Genomic DNA, 9,994 nt, shown 5'->3' on the forward strand with positions numbered 1-9,994 from the left:
TCTAACTAAAAGTGTCACGGAAGGACCAAGTGGCAGCCGCTGCCACTTATCGAATTTTACATAATATTTTGATATTTTTAATTACATTTTAACATTCGGAGCTTTAGTCAGTTCTTTTCTGGTGTCTGAACCAGAAATTTCATTTCTTTGGGTACTGTATCTAAAGATTTTTAACCATTCGATGTTTTCATCTTTATCAGAATCATGGAGTCAGGGAAAGTGGTGTGCCTTTTAATACGGCAGCCTTTGAATTTTTAATTTTTCTCTTATTTTTCAAAGGAAAAATTCTACTTTATGAACAATAGTTAATACTATTAACTATTTTCTATTAACTTCGCTTAACAAAATGGATTTTTAGCTTTGGGAAATAAGACAAAAATTGAAGCATTCTGATTTTGACGCATTTAAAGGTATGTCACTTTTCCCTATATTTCATCTCAATAATTTGCAAAAACACTTTCAAACTGTTCTTTTAGGGCTTTTATACACTAACAATCAAGAAAATTACATCTGTAGAACGTCAAACTCCCATATACAATGCCAATGGCAGCAACTGCCACTTGGTCCTTCCGAGTGCAGTTTTTTGTTTTTGCATTATATTTACATTAATATTTATTTTTTATTAAAAATTTTATAACGAAAAAATAGCCAGATAAATTCTGCACGCATTCAATCAGGCGTCCAGGCGAAATGATATATTCTTCACTATAAAAAATAACATTGAAAACTAAATTGGCAGCGGCTGCCACTAGGGTCCTTCCAAGTGTTAAATAAATAGAAATTTGCATATGACAATAGCAAAATCTAAATACTTGACGAATATTTTGTATTAATTTTACTAATATCATAATTTGATTAATGCAACATTAAATGGTGCATGACTTTTTTTTTTGTTTCCCCCCTTACCTGTCCCCCCTGACCAAGGTCTTAGGCCTTTAGGCCTATTTTGACCAGTATCCTGTGTAGAAAATCCTTTAAAAACCAAAAACGTCCACAAAAATATATACCAAAATCATCAATCTATAAAATTAAAATATCTCCCAAATACTGAGGAAAAACAATAAATAATTTAAGACGGGAACCTTACACATTAATGGCCGTACTGATGGTGCATGACATTAAGAGGCGCAACAATCTCTGGATACAATATTATCTGTATTTAATACATATTTATATCTAAAAAAATTAATTTAATATTCTTATTTTGATAAAGACTTCAGACTAAAATTGCAGGTTTTGTTTGACTCAACCTTAAACAATAAGATCATCTCGCGATAGGATATATCTAAATTTAATGGAACATGTAATTTCTTCACTTCTGTTTTTTTTTTTTTAAATTATGTTTTAAATAGTGTTGATATGTTTTTGATTACACAATTTAATTAATTTAAAATTTAAATATCATTTGAATCAGTTTTTATTTTGTCTTGTCTAAATTGTTAAACAAAAATTCGTTTAGACTACATTTTGAGAAATACTGACACAAAAAATATGTCTTGGACTTTTGAGGTTAAGTGTTACATAACCTGAAAATTTACACAGAAATCTTTTGGCCAAGTAAAGAGAATTAGAGCTAAAATTTTGCCATATAACCTCGAATAATACAGAAAAAAACAAATATTATTAAATTGTAATGGAGAAAGTGTAGAATAAAATCTGTTCTTAATCATAAACTGATGAGTTTTATTCAACAAAAATAGTTCTTTTAGGTTAGGAGAAACTGGGACATCACCAAACATGGGGTAGCACCAAACACTAATTTTTATTTGTTAACTACTTGGACTATCTGAACCATTTCTTCAGTAGACAGGCTTTAGTGCTTATAAATTCCCATAGGTCTTGTCCTTAGATGTCGAATATTTGATTAAAAAATCGCAGTGTTTGGTGCTTCCCCCGTGTTTGGTGCTTCCCCCGTGTTTGGTGGTGCCCCAGTTACCCCTGTCTCTATTATGTCGTTAACTTCACGATCTCACCTTGTTGCTTTACTTCGAAGATTTTTAAAATCTTTCATAATAACAATTAATCCCTTAAGGCTGTGTAGTACACCAGTAGTGTCCCACTCGCAAAAACTTTTTTTGACTAGAACGTTATCAAGTCCTCTAAACAGTTAAAAAATGGGTTTTGTTTTTCGGACACCGGTGTCCCACCCGTCCTTAAAGGGTTAAACAACATATTATAAATTCTAAGTTTGGAAAAGAATGGAAGAATGCTTAGATGGCGTACAATTTAGTTAAAATATTTCTTTTTTGAATTATAAAACCTGAAACATAAACAAATTTTCAAGATTTTAGAATATTCTAATTAAAAATTCCCAATATTCATTGTATTTGCAGTCTTATCTCTAGACAACAAATCATAATATTTTTTAGGGTTATGCCCTAGACACACTTACGACTAAAGTCCAGAGACGACTAAGCTAGTTTATAGCCAAGTCAGTTCCTGACACACTACAAATGAGGCTTAGCACCAAAAAACATAACTTCCCTAGGTTTTTATGCAGATATTTCTACTGAAATGCACTAATACTCCTCTGAAAATGAAACTATTTGTAACACCATGTCTCAGTACACGTCCAATAATTATTGTTATTGGCAATTATTTGTGAGGTGAAAGCTAACTCGCGACTTAAGCCAATTTTGGCTATTCTAGTGAATAATTCTTGTTGTTATACGTGAATTGTGAAGTAAAGTTTCATTTTCAATGGGACTACTAGTGCATTTCAGTAGAAGTATCTGTATAAAAACCCAGGAAAGTTATGTTTTGTGGATACCAGTGAATGCTAAGCCTCATTTGTAGTGTGTCAGGAACTGACTTGGCTATGAACGAGCTTAGTCGTCTCTGGACTTTAGTCGTAAGTGTGTCCAGGACATTAGGTTGCTTTTTTGAATTTAAAGGCAGTCGAAACTTTCTTGCAAAATGCATTCTTTCAAGATAATGCATAGTACATTCCTAAAAGGAAATATAGGGGGATGTGGGGCTACATTCGTCTATTTATAAATGAAGCTGATCCTTACAATTATTTTTTTTAGTTCCACAATAATCCAAATTCCTTTAGAAATATGCGAAAAAATCGTATACCAATATATCCCCACAGTTTAAAGTAGCCCCACCTCCCTCTAATAATGAAAAATAAATGAAAAGTCTTTCATGAATATGATGCTGTCACATGTGAAGAATTTTACGATGCTCATGCTTAAAATACTTGAACGAGTAGTTGCAACTTTTTAGCCTTATGATGTAAGTTATATGGCACAGTCTCTGTGAAAATCTTTCAGCAGGTGATATTAATTAAATTTAATAATTTCGTACTTTCTCACTTGTTGGCATTCTTCGGAATAATGATAGTTTTAAATGGTGAAAATTCTGTGACATGGAATTTTCAACTCAATTAGCAATTCCCATTGAGATGGGAATTTTTTGGTGTTCTGCTGCTACATTTTAGGTGAATGGGGGATAAAAAAAATGTGGGTGAGTGAAAATTTTCAGACAAAGAGAACAATTTGCCGGGAAAATTCTAAGAAAGCATTATATCACCCCAAGTTCCTTTGTCTCAATGAACAGCGCGGGCTTTTTTTTACGCGCCAATGTGACTTTTACACGCACAGCATAGTCTGAGGCTATATGTAGCAAATTGAGACGGTAGAAGAAGAATATTCTTGGTGATAATTAAAAATAGATTTTCCTTACCTTTTTTTCTCCTCTCTTGTGCAATTTTCCCTCCACTTGCACGTTAATGAATAATTTTGTTGGGCAGATTGTTGTTTACAGTTTGGGGCCAGATGGGAATGTGATTCCCTCACAATCACTCACAAATAGCACTTTTCTCTCAAGTATATAATCTTCTAAGGAGACGTTGGAAGATCTCTCTTGGGCGCAATGTCTAGTAGCACAACTACAAAAGGCAAAAAAAGAAGAAGAAAATGGTAAGTGTGCCGCCTTGTGGATGAATAAACAATTTATTTTAATCTCCCAAAAACACCAAGAGGCATTATCTATGCCACGTTCACTTGATATTGCGACCAACAACACCAATCACATTATTGCCGTATATGCCGAAAATTGCTTTTGGTATTCATGTCCATCATTTCCATTCACAGGGAAAATCAGCCAACCCAAAATAATATTGAATGAGTAATAAAATAGATTTCGGAATTTGATTACAACAGAATGTTACTCGAATTTAACTCCCATTAACATATTGGTGTTTGATTGTAAAAACATTTAAAGCTCCAAAATTATAAGTAAATTTTCGAAGTTGAAATGGTTTTCGAAATTCTATTCGAAAGTCTTTCGAAGCCAAATTTATTTATGAATTTGTTTCATGAAAGTTACTATTATAAACTTTTGACTAGTAACAAAAAATGGCTTTATACATTTTTTAAAGAATTAAGAAAAAAGAAAAAAAAATAGATTTTTTTATCCTGCTGAAAATTGAATTTTTCTAAGATACAAAATGATAACTGTCGACCTAAAATAGTAAATATAATTTTTTTGTTATGAAACAAATATACACAGTAAAAAATTATTGGATGCTTTACCATGATTTTCAATGTAAATTTTACATTAAACATGTAATCGTGTGTAATGATACACATTTTGTCTGAAAAATGTGTAATTTGTACACATTTTATTTGAAAACTGTGTAATTTTACACAAAATATGTAAGAAAATGTACACAATTGTGTAATCATTCGCAATTTATTACACGGTTTGCAATTACATTAAATTTAAGTTACACATTTTCATATTACACATTTTGCTGAAATACACAATTTGTGTAACTTTACAAGAATAATCGTGGTAAAAAAGCAAACCAACGATTATCCTTGTAATTTTTTTTTACTGTGTAGTTTTATGCAACTAGGGGCCTCAGTGGATCAGTGGATAGAGCAGTGGCTCTGTGACTGTGAGGTCGAGGGTTCGAGACTAGGCAGCTGCAGATTTTTCAGCTGCTGTAATAGTCTCGAATTCGTCCAGTGAATGAATGGAAAAGTAATGTCAATACATTGACAATGAACCGCCTAAAAAGAGAGGTTGGTATAGGAAATAAGTTTCGACATGCAGAGTTCAGTCGAATACAAGTACTCATTCACTGCCCAGATCCACAAACCAAGGTTGGTTTACCGTGATATAAAGCGGTACTGTGTGTATCAGAACGCACACAGAGCACTGTGATATGGAGCAGGTTTACTCGCCTTGGGGGTTAAGATAGAACAGGAGAATGGGGAGTGCATAATGGGCCCAAATAAGTGGCCTGGGTGCAGCGGTTCCGCAAGGAATATAACCGACCCATAGACAAATCTTAAATCTTAAATCTTTATGCAACTTAAAGTCCTTCAAACACCTTCATGGCTTTCTCAATATAAAACGAACTGGCTTTTATGTAGAAAAATAGCACTTTCATTACGGCATTGCCACTTTTTCAAACTTTAATAATTCAGAAAAATTCAATAGAATAAATAACGTTGTTTTAAACTCTTAAATTATTGGAGTTACACTGTATTTCAGTGATGTGATATTTATAAATAGGGTAAAGTGGTACAAGTTGGACCATGGTAATATACAAAATATTTGTATATTTTTACTGATTTAGTTTTATAATTTGGTTCCTTGTGCTTAAAAAAAAATTAACACTATATTTATCAAGAAAAAATCCCTGTCCAACTTGTATCACTTTACCCTACATCAAATTAAATTGATTGAAAATTAATTGCAAGAAATAATATTCGAAAATTATTACAGTACGGCTCCGATAGAGTAAATGCTGAAAAATTTTATACACTGTGAAAAATATGTAAAATTTTAGGTTTAATGTCAAACTTTCAAACAACTTTTGTTAAGTAAAAACCTGAGATATTTTTTAACAAATCACTGATAAAGCAATGGGGGTGCGATTAACTTTTTTCCTCATAATTTTAATGCTTTTTGAGTATAAAAATATATCAACATTTTTAATGTTAATTTTACACCTTTTTATGGCCAAAATTAACAAGAAAAAGGGTAACTTTTACCCCTAATACACCTAAAAAGCATAATATTTACACCGATTTTGGATCAATACTTCAGGGTAAAATAAGCATTTCCGGAATGTTTCGGATTTCTCTCAGTGATGAAACACTAACTACAAAAAAACAATAACTTAGAATATCGCAGATATGTAAGAATTAAGTGCGTTGACTCTATTGGAGTCATACTATACTGAAATAGGAGATGGCCATAAGTGTAAACTTTCCTGAGGTCAGTTACATTAATGACCGCCCTTTTGACAAATTGTTCTGTACACTTCCTTCATTAATTTATCAACTTATATAACCAAAAAAATATTGCTTGCAAATGATGGCCTGCCAAAGTGACCATCATTAAAAAATTAATTGAATTACTTCAAAACAGAAAGTTCAATGTTTCACCTCACAATTTTAATGCGCAACGCACAATAACTTTTGTTTGTAAATATGTTTTCAAAATTTCCTATTTGAGTGAACGAGATGACTAGATCTAGATGTCACTCATTCTCATTGAATTGTCAAAAACATGTTTACAAAACAAAAGTTATTGTGGTTTGGGCGTAAAACCTTTCATATTTTTTCACAATAACTGATTTATTATAATAACGCAAAATTTACATGACAATGTGTTTCCATAGAAAAATGTTTCGAAGTTTTCATGATATTTTTTCAATTGCATATAACGACTTCTGAAGAGCAATTGTGATCGCCGTCACGTTATTTATCATAGTATGATAAAAATGACGCTCAGTTTCGCTCAGATGGTGTCCGAATATTACCGAATCTCCACAATGTGAATTAAATTTTTATTTGCTAGTAGGGGCGTAAAAGACACCTTTTTTTGCAGTTTAGCTGTTTAGCGATTTCATTCTATTTTCTTTCCTCAATTCCAACAATTCTTGTAGCAAAAAGTTTATTTTTAGTGCAAAGTTGAATTTTATAACTATTATCGTTGGAATATTTTACCTTGAATATATAACAATTATTCTTTTATTTTTTGGACTTCGAATAGAAAATTTTAAGAAGTTTTTTTTTTTAAAAATAATTGTTATAAGAGTCTTCTTTTGGTTGTAAAATGAATTTTCTGCAATGAAAAATCGCTTGCAATATTACTACCCTAATCACTCCAATTACATAAGATATCTTACACGGTATACCTAAAATAATTAAAATAATCGCTATTATCTCATTTATTATTGAAAAAATAGTTTTTACAATAGTAAAATCATTTATCTATCGTGACGCGAGCATATGCTAATATATCATACTGATAAAATGACTGAGCGACTCAAGGCTGCCAACTTCGATTTTTGTCGCTTAGCGCCAAAACCGAAGATTGACATTTTCAATATGGCGGGAAGTGTTCTATGATAAAAAGTACTGCTAAAACGTACGATAAAGCGCGTGACGGCGATCACAATTGCTCTTCTGTTTTATAAACATCTTTTGGAAACTGGGTTTAAGAGTGAGAGAGATGACTATATATAGTTTTCATTCACCCTTATTTTTGCAAAACAAAATTTATTGTGCATTGTGCATATTTTATTAGAAAATTTATTTATATTAAATATTATTATTTTTGTTTAACACTAAACCAACCAAGACCCGGTCAAATTGACTGGTTTAAAATTAACACATATTTAAATGGTAAAATGTCACTATCAAACTTTATGAATTTCTTAAAATAAGCATGTAATATATTTTTCAGTGTTTAAATTTTAATTTTTTGCTCTTTTCCAAGACAAATTTGTTGAGTATCTTACCCTACCGCGGTTTGTCTGACCGAAAAACGACTAAAAACGGTCGGTAGGTTTAGTGTTAAAATTTTCTAGGCACTTATGCTTAGTAATAACCTCAGTTTTGTGAGCATGATTATTCTAAAAGTTACCGAGATGAGTATAGATTCAGATTTTATTCGCAATGTCACTGAAATTTTAAAATATATTTACGAAAGAAAAGTTATTGTGCGTTGTACATTATGCCCAATGCACAATACCTTTAGTTCTATAAATGTCTATTTGGTTTTTCAGTGAAAGCGAATGAAATTTAGAATTAGTTATCTCGCTCACACCTATAGGCAGTATGAAAACATGTTTACGAAATAAATTGTTGTATGCATGGCATTACATGGGGTAATAAAATGTGACAGTCATGGTTCACTATCGTTTTGCGATTGACTGACCAGAGCACCTAATTGATGCGATCAGTCTGGAAGAGTGACAGTTCGCTGCTGATCGTCCGATCACGGTGACAGATAGGCGCCGATCAGCCAGTCTGTCATTCATCATCCACTTGCTAAGCACATTTATTTACCCCTTTTTCATTTATGTACACACCTTTATGTCAAAACTTCAATAATACCCTGACTTTTTAGATTGAAGCTCTACCAATTCAAAAATAATTCATAAGTTTGACACGGTAACGGTGAAGTTTTTCTGCTGATGCAGAAATTAGTTTGCTAATGAAAAGTTCTGTGAATAGATTTATGAACTTTTCTCCCTAAAATATTTGCATTGAACTATTAGCATGCAAATCGCAAAAAAACCATCATCGAAGATCATTGTAATTTTTTTTTAATCAGATGAAGGTGAGAAAATAACTTTTGCAGGTAAAATGTGATGCAGTTGATCAAAGTTTCCATAACAAGTCATTTCCGTTTGACTTAAAACTTTTAAAAAGCTCTTTCCTCAAATGGCTAATATGACTCTCCGGGAATGCTTTCCATTGACAACTATACTGGCCACTAATCTCAGATAGAGGATTTTTCAGCTTTTGTGGCACTTTCACGTCCACCAGAATGAACGACAGGGGTGAAAGCATTGCAAAATCACGTAAACGCATACCCCCTAGAATTCTCACCCTATCTTGAGGTTTCTTGTGGTTTTCTGGTTACGGTCAAATGGTGTTAGACGGAAGCCTTGAGTAGTAAGTTGGGTGTGAGATTTCTTTTTTTTTGTCGAAGGGGGTTGCAAATGGCAGGATGGAATGGTAACAATATGGGAATGGCAAGTAACACAACAATAAATTATTATAAGGGGTTTTTCTGTTTCTTTTTTTTGCCCCTGCTTGTGTAGTATTTTTCTGGGGGTGGTTTTCACCCCCAGAGAGACAAGATTTCTTCTCTGTATCGAGGGATGGTTCTGCCTTTTGGGTTGGAGGGATGGGTGAAAAGCAACAATCACATGTGAATTTACTTCTGACCTTTTTTCTGCGTTCCACTCTTAAGCTCTGTCTCTGGCCTTTCACACTCGAGTTTTCCGCCTAGAACACTGGTCTTTGGGGGAAAATCTCTTCCACAGTGGTGTCCATTCAGTGAAAATCACAACACCCAGAATTACGGGGGTGCAAAATGTTTTATCGTGAATTATTCAGTGTTAAGGTGTGATAGCAGGGTAAATCCGCGAAAAAAGTAAAACTCTGTATATTCTCTTGCCCAAAATCCCGGTAAAACCCTCAAAACTTTGTTCATAGAGATCACACAAGTCAAATCGCACAGCAAGACACCGATGTCAAGTGGTCAAAGAAATTGCAGTTTGGGCATCCACTTGGGGAGAAGGGGCATGTGAAGCCCTTAAAACCGTCCACAAAACATCAACTAGATCGCAAAACTTTGAGGTGCGTCTCACGAGGAATTTTCGCTGTAATTTGGACACGCGTCTTCTTGGAGCGACTCTGAGACACAGACTGATATTCCCCATTCAGTATTTGGATCCAACTCAACGCTGGTTGGCGGAAATGAGGAGACGCGCACGATGTCGGTGCCTTTCGGCTGGATCACGCGCGACGCATCCACTGATCCCCACCATTCACCTGAAAATACAACAACCGACGCCCCCCACTCGTCTTTTAAGCCTGGGGAAATGCCATGTGGCCAAGAGGGTGGGGAAGACGCTGAAGCAACCGAGGTGAGGCCGAAAGTTGGAATGGAAGTATCAACAGATAGCGGGATTAGACAACATATCCTGAAGGCATGGGGGTGGGGTGAGACG

General features: G+C 33.7%; 1 protein-coding gene across 4 annotated transcripts in view; it reads right to left on the minus strand.

The window, feature by feature from the left end:
* The window catches only part of LOC129800366 (uncharacterized), a 96,197-nt gene extending 86,474 nt beyond the window's left edge, over positions 1–9,723 (minus strand). For 2 of the 4 annotated variants that reach the window (XR_008751617.1, XM_055844701.1), the window contains exons 1-2: positions 9,207–9,723; positions 3,688–3,892 (exon numbers count right to left, since the gene is read on the minus strand). The gene's annotated coding sequence lies outside the window, so the exon portion shown is untranslated. The remainder of the gene's footprint in view (positions 1–3,687; positions 3,893–9,206) is intronic. The other 2 variants (XR_008751618.1, XM_055844702.1) reach the window with 1 other exon arrangement.
* Positions 9,724–9,994: the final 271 nt, after the last annotated feature.

The sequence above is a fragment of the Phlebotomus papatasi genome, chromosome 2 (genome assembly GCF_024763615.1).
Source record: "Phlebotomus papatasi isolate M1 chromosome 2, Ppap_2.1, whole genome shotgun sequence".
Lineage (NCBI taxonomy): Eukaryota > Metazoa > Arthropoda > Insecta > Diptera > Psychodidae > Phlebotomus > Phlebotomus papatasi.